Source organism: Lycium barbarum, chromosome 2 (genome assembly GCF_019175385.1).
Source record: "Lycium barbarum isolate Lr01 chromosome 2, ASM1917538v2, whole genome shotgun sequence".
Classification (NCBI taxonomy): domain Eukaryota; kingdom Viridiplantae; phylum Streptophyta; class Magnoliopsida; order Solanales; family Solanaceae; genus Lycium; species Lycium barbarum.
In genome coordinates, this window is record NC_083338.1 from 37,211,407 (window position 1) to 37,218,652 (window position 7,246).

A 7,246-nucleotide genomic window follows, 5' to 3' on the forward strand; every position below is an offset into this window, starting at 1 on the left:
GCGCGCGGCGATACGGATACACCACGACCTACGGGCGTGGGCTGACACCACTAGTGTGCGGCATGAGATGGTACCCCGGACGCGGGAGGCCTGGATGCGGGCTAATATTATTGATTATCACACCGTTCCGATATGGACGGGCAGCTTGCATATGATGCATACATGTCATGATGATAAATATAAGTAAGATAGCATGTATTACTTCATCTATGATTATCAGTCAGATCCAGATGTCTCATGTTGATGTTTCCTTTCATTATGTATGCCTCTCATACTCGGTACAATATTCGTACTGACGTCCTTTCTTCGGACGTTGTGTTCATGCCCACAGGTAGACAGGGAGGAAAGCTTGGCCCAGGTCCTCAGTAGTTGTCAGCTGATAGATAGCACTCCATTGTTCGGAGGTGCTTCTGGCTATTCGTTTGATGTACATTCATATATGCATATTTTGGGCATGGCGGAGTCTTGTTCCGTCTATGTATTCATTATGTTAGTAGAGGCTCATAGATACGCAGTGTGGGTTAGATGGTATCACAAGATGTTTTCATGTGTACGTATATTATTTTGATGGCCAAGGGTCAAATGTATATAAAGTATTTATATTTTGATTAAATATGACTTTCCTACAATTGGTATGTAAAATTGATAAAAAAAGTATTAAATGAGCGAGATAAGTAAGAGAGTGAGCGGTGCTCGGTAACTAGCTCCGGGTTCCCCGTCACGGCCCCTAGCTGGGTCGTGACATGTATAAACTAAGGAAATGCTGCCCAATTTTCCCTAGCTTTAGTAAGCACGTTCTTGTAATCGATTAGCTAATGTTAATACGAACTTTCTTGAAGGTAAAAACGCGAGCATCGAAGGAGAACAATCAAGCGATAGAATTTTTAAACGAAAGAGGTATGTAAGGCTAATATTTTCCTTCTAAGGCATGACTCCTATGGCATAAATCTTCCTATTTTTTCATGATCCTCCTAAATAATGGAAATTATGAGTCCATGACTATAAAGAGCTACATACGTATATGATAAAGGAAGGAGATACGATACGAGCATGATAAAGATGATAAGATGATGATGAGTTAAGTATAAAGAATCTTAAAGTGAGACACGATGTTCATAAGGTTAATGATCCCAAGTATGGTTCCATTGGTGCTTTTCCTTATGTACACTCTCCTTAAAATGTTGGTCCCCTCTAGGTGAGATATGATGATTATGATCACTCCATAATGTAATCGGGGTTCACGACCTTATGTCACCCCAACATAGCCATAGTTGCCTTCAAGTTCTAATGTATGTTTTGATGATAAAGATATAACGATGCTAAGTTATGATAATTCTATGATGTGCTTACGATGATAAAATTCCCCCGTGCCCAAATGGCCGGACATGTCACCGCAAAGGCGGGCTGCTTGTGATTCCACCGTGCCAAAATGGCCGGACATGTCACCGCTAAGGCGGGCTGCTTATGATTCCACCACGCCTAGAAGTCCGGACATGATCACCACTAGTGGGCGGCATATGATGGTTACCCAGACACTGGTTAACGATGATGATATATAGATATGATACGATGATGTATGCGCTATGATGATACATGTACTACGATTATAAATGATATATGTGTGAAATGTATCCACCCTAAAAAGTCATGCAGGTTATATCGTCATCTTATGTCTCATGATTTCTCTATTATGTTCATTCCATTCATGCCTTACATACTCAGTACAACGTTCGTGCTGACGTCCGTTTTCTTTGGATGCTGTGTTCATGCCCACAGGTAGACAGGGAGGTGATCCACACTCATAGGAGCTACTAGCAGACTTTGAGAGCACCCCATTATTCCGGAGGTTCAATTGATTTATTCTTTTGTGTATATAAATATGATTTGGACATGACGGGGCCTGTCCCCTCCATATGTCTAGTATTCTAGTAGAAGCTCACAGATACATATGTGTGGGTAGTATGGTCTCACGATGTCCTTATTGTATGTACATTATTTTGATAGCCGAAGGGCTTATGTATATAAAGGTAATTATGTTTCGAAGTGACAAGTTGTTTTTCCTATGATTTGAGTATAAGATTAATGAATGAACGGTTGATGAATACGACGAGTAATGGTGTGAGCGGTGCTTGGTGGTTAGCCCCGGGTACCCGTCATGGCCCCTAGTCGGGTCGTGACAATACTTCCTTTCCTAAGATTCAAGAACTTATCGGCTTTAGCACGCCGAACTTCCGAGGGCAAGTAATGTCGAAGGAAAGCATCAACAAATTTTTGCTATACCGCGGGAGGTGCATTGACTGCCCTAGAAGACATCCAAACTAATGAACTGCAACCCTAGTGAGCCTCCCAACATATGAATACCTTGATTCTTGCTATTTGATCTTTGATTTCCCTTGGGTTTGAGTGGAATATGCTTGAGAGAAGGTTCTAAAGCTTTCAAGACTTGGGAAAAATGTGGGAAATGAAATAATGAACAAGGGTGGTCATATATAATAAAAGGAGAACACTGACCCGACCCGGATATACGGCCAATTATATGAGCCATATAAATTATACGGTTCGTATAATTGGACCCCATAATCCCACTAGGGATCTACCCCATTTTTGAAATAATATACGGACCATTATACAGGTTGTATGAATTAAACAATCCGTATAAATGACCGTACAATTCATAAATTTTCAATACTCATTCTCGTCAATTCGTTCAATCTCCAATCCTTATGGAACCTTATTAACACTCATATAACACTTCATTAACCATCTAAGAGGCCCTATATCTCTTCCTCAAAACACTACTAATAAATATTAACTTAACTATTGCGAAAACCTTTCCAAACATAGCCTGCATTTCACACCTTTGACGAACTTTGTTCCATCGTTTCGTATATCTTCAAAATGTTGTTGTACGCATTTAAAGCTATCAAATACTCTCCTTAATATCATAGGGACTTCATGTTCTCCTTAAGCTTGTGTTAGTGTACTCACAACGCAACAAGTCTAAAATCCACGAATGTTAAGACATTTGGGGATTCTACAAAAATTTTGCCAGAGTTTCCCCAATGATATAGAACTACCATCATGTCACATCAACCCAAAATATATCGCCTCACAGGGCTACAACAGCAACATCAACAACCATGGCCACGCACGACCAAGAAACATCAAGGAAAGCATTACATACCTGGGGATAATGGTGTCTCTGCCTGTAGCTTTTCTGGGAGTGGAAATAAATATGGATACCTAAACTTCCTGTCTTCCTCAGATTCCCAAGGTATTTCATCTCTATTATTATTTCTCCATATGACCTTAATTGAAGCTACATCTTTGGTTCTGAGTCTCCATACTTGCCTATCTATAATGGCAATAGGAACTTCTTCGTAAGACAATTGTTCAGTCACTTGGACATTATCTACTGGTATAATTTTGGAAAGATCCCCAATGCACTTACGAAGCATCCATCCATGGAAAATCGGATGGACTGACTCCAAATCCGAAGGAAGATCGAATTCATAAGCCACTTGGCCTACCTTGCGTACAATCTCATAAGGCCCAATATACCGTGGACTAAGCTTGCCTTTTTTTGCCAAATCTCATGAAGCCCTTCATCGGCAACACCTTCAAGAATACCTAATATTTCACTTGGAACTCTAAATCTCATCGACGATTATCTACATATGATTTCTGACGACTCTGAGCTATTAATAGTCAATCCTGTATAAGCTTGACCTTTTCTATAGCTTGCCGGACCAAGTCTTGCCCTATCAATTTAGTCTCTCCTACTTCGAACCACCCAATTGGCGATCTACATTTGCGCCCATATAAAGCCTCATACAGGGCCATTTTGATGCTGGAATGATAACTGCTGCTATTAGAAAATTCAATAAGCAGTAAGTGATCATCCCAACTACCTCCAAAATCCAACACACATGCCCGTTGCATTCCTATAATGAACTAGTATGGGATCCTCGTATTAACGCTCTTTCACTTAAACTACCAGCAATGAGACAACTGAATTCTGAATGGTAGTTCCCACATTTCCTGAGTCCACTACCCGAACTCCTAGTGTAGCTAAGAGCTCACGAGCTCACTCTCTCTTCTCTGGTTGAACATCACATAAACCTCCCATAGATCTATGTCTATGAGCATCAGCCATAATGTTCGCCTTCCCGGGATGATATACGATATTAACATCATAACCTTTTAACAACTCTAACCATCGTCACTATCATAAATTCAATTCTGTCTGCTTGAAAATATACTGAAGCTCTTGTGATCCGTATAAATATCCACATGGACACCATACATGTAATGTCTCCACATATTCAATTCATGAATCACCGCAGCAAACTCAAGATCATGGGTCAGATAATTTTTTCTCATGTTTTCTCAACTACCTTCAAGCATACGCAATCACCCTACCATGCTGCATCAAAACATAGCCTAACCTAACGCCTGAAGTATCACAATAGACAACATAGCCTTCTGATCCCTCTAGAAGTGTTAGGACTGGGCAGAAGTTAATCTATTCTTTAACTCTTGAAAACGACGTTCACAAGCACAGTCCATTGAAATTTAGCTGATTTCTGAGTTAGCTTTGTCATTAGTGAAGAAATAGAAGAAAATCCCTCTACAAATCTTCTGTAATAACCTGCTATGCCTATAACACTACGAACCTCTGTAAGTGTGGTAGGCCTTGGCAAAGTCTTCACAGCCCCAATCTTCTGGGTATCCACCCGAACACCATCGGCTGAAATAATATGCCCCAAAAAGGTTATCGAATTTAACCAAAACTCGCACTTTGAAAATTTTGCAGACAGCTCTTGAGTTTGGAGAACTCTAAGGACGGTACATAAATGATCAACATGTTCTACCTCGGACCGAGAATATACTAGGATTTCATCAATGAACGCAATCACAAATAAATTCAAGAAACGCCCGAACACATTGTTCATCAAATCCATGAATACTGCCAGTGCATTGGTTATCCCAAATGACATTACCCGCAGCTCGAAATGATCATATCTTCTTCTGAAGGCCGTCTTAGGAATAACTTCCTCCCTAACTCTCACCTGATGATACCCAGATCTCATCTCTTTCTTTGAAAATCATTTGACACCTTGTAATTGATCAAATAAGTCATCAATCCTTGGAAGCGGATATTTGTTCTTGATTGTCACCTAATTCAGTTGTCAGTAGTCAATGCAAATTCGCAAGGAGCCATCTTTTTTTCTTACAAACAGCACAGGTGCTCTACACGGGGATGAACTAGGCCTAATAAAGCCTTTCTCAAGCAAGTCCTTCAATTGCTCCTTCAACTCTCTCAACTCTGCGGGAGCCATTATGTAAGGAGGAATAGATATGGGTTTAGTATCTGATAGCACATCGGTAGCAAAATCAATCTCCCGCTCTGGAGGGAGGCCTGGAAGCTCATCCGGGAAAACATTCTGAAACTCCTTCACTACGGGGACAGACTGAAGAGTCGATGATTCGACTTCTATATCTTGAACCCGGACTAAAAGATACATACAACCTTTAGCAATCATTTTCCTTTCCCTGAGATAGGAAATAAACCTACCTCTCGGAGACGCTGTATTTCCCTTCCATTCCAAAACTGGTTCTTCTGGAAACTGGAAGCGAACCATCTTTATTCTACAATCGACATTGGCATAGCAAGAAGACAACTAACCCATGCCCATAATAACATCAAAGTCCACCATTTTCAGCTCATGTAAATCAGCCATAGTGTGATGGTTACAAATCACAACTACACAATTTTTATATACTCGGCTAGCTATTACCGGTTCACCAACAGGTATTGATACCTCAAAAGGTTTGATTGACTCTGGTTCCACCCCAAATCGACTAGCAATATAAGGAGTAACATATGACAATGTGGAGCCTCGATCTATCAATGCATATACATCAAGAGAAAATACTGACAATATACCTGTGTCGACATCAAGGGAGGACTCAAGATCCTATTACCCAGCCAATGCGTAAATACGGTGCTGAGGACCACTAGAACTAGGAGCTCCTCCTCTACCTCTGCTAGGGCTGACTGTCATCTATGAACCATGCCCTGGAGGGCATATAGATGATTAAGACCCAGCTGCTGACCCTGATGGCTGGACCCTACCCCTATCACCAATCGAGGGGCAGTCACGCATGAAATGGCCCGGCCAATCGCATGCATAGCAAACATCTAAACCCAATCGGTACTGGCCCCAATGTAACTTCCCGCACTTCGAACATCGTAGTAAACATCCGAAACACTTGCTTGGCCCGGAATGAATAGATCTATCAAATCTCTGGCTCATATATCGCGGAGGCACACTAGTCATGGAATGGCCTAAATGCCTAGAAAACTATTGTCTTTGCCCTAATCTAAACTCACTAGTCAGACCCGAATATTTAGCCCTCTTGTTATAACCTCTGTCAAACTCACGCTCACCTCTTTGCGGTTGTTGGCTTTCCTCCAAATTCTGGGTATGGGCTTGAATGCGGGAAATGTCCATACCGACTTGAAGTGATGATCCATTAAAGTTTTCCTTAAGCCACTCACAAACCGGTACACTCTATCACCCTTATCCACTACCATGGCCGAAGCATACCTAGCCAAAGAATTGAAGCCGAGACTATACTCTAAGGCGCTCATACTTGTTACACCTCAAAAAATTTCCCGTTAATGTACAGTGGATAGAATAACGAAGGGCACGAAGTATACGATGTCTCGATAAGTAAGAAATAACATTTGAGGATCCTAATTGACATTTCAAAGGCATTCGAGGTTAGAGAAGAAAGTTGTTAAGGAAAGCAAGGTATATGTTGTGTGTCAGGCAAGATTTACGAGTATCGAATTAATGAGAGCTTAATGATGTTTTGGAGAAGAGCTATAACATCCCTTAGATTTTTAATGAGGTGTTAAACAAGTGTTAAGAACGTTCAATAAGGATTGGAGATCAAACGAGCCGACGAGAATGAATTCCAGAAAGTTGGGCAATATACGGTCTAACATACTGGCCGTATGTCTGGCCGTATGTCCTGTCCAGAATTGGACCTTCATTGGACCAAACATACGGCTAGTATAAAAGATGCGGACCGTATGTTGGTCCGTATGCCCGAGTCGGGTCAAATTTTTGAGTTGATATAAGGGACCCCAACCTCATTTATTTCATTTCATTTTTCACTCCACATATCAAGAACACTCTAGAGAACTCTCCACTCTTCATCCATAAGAACCCAA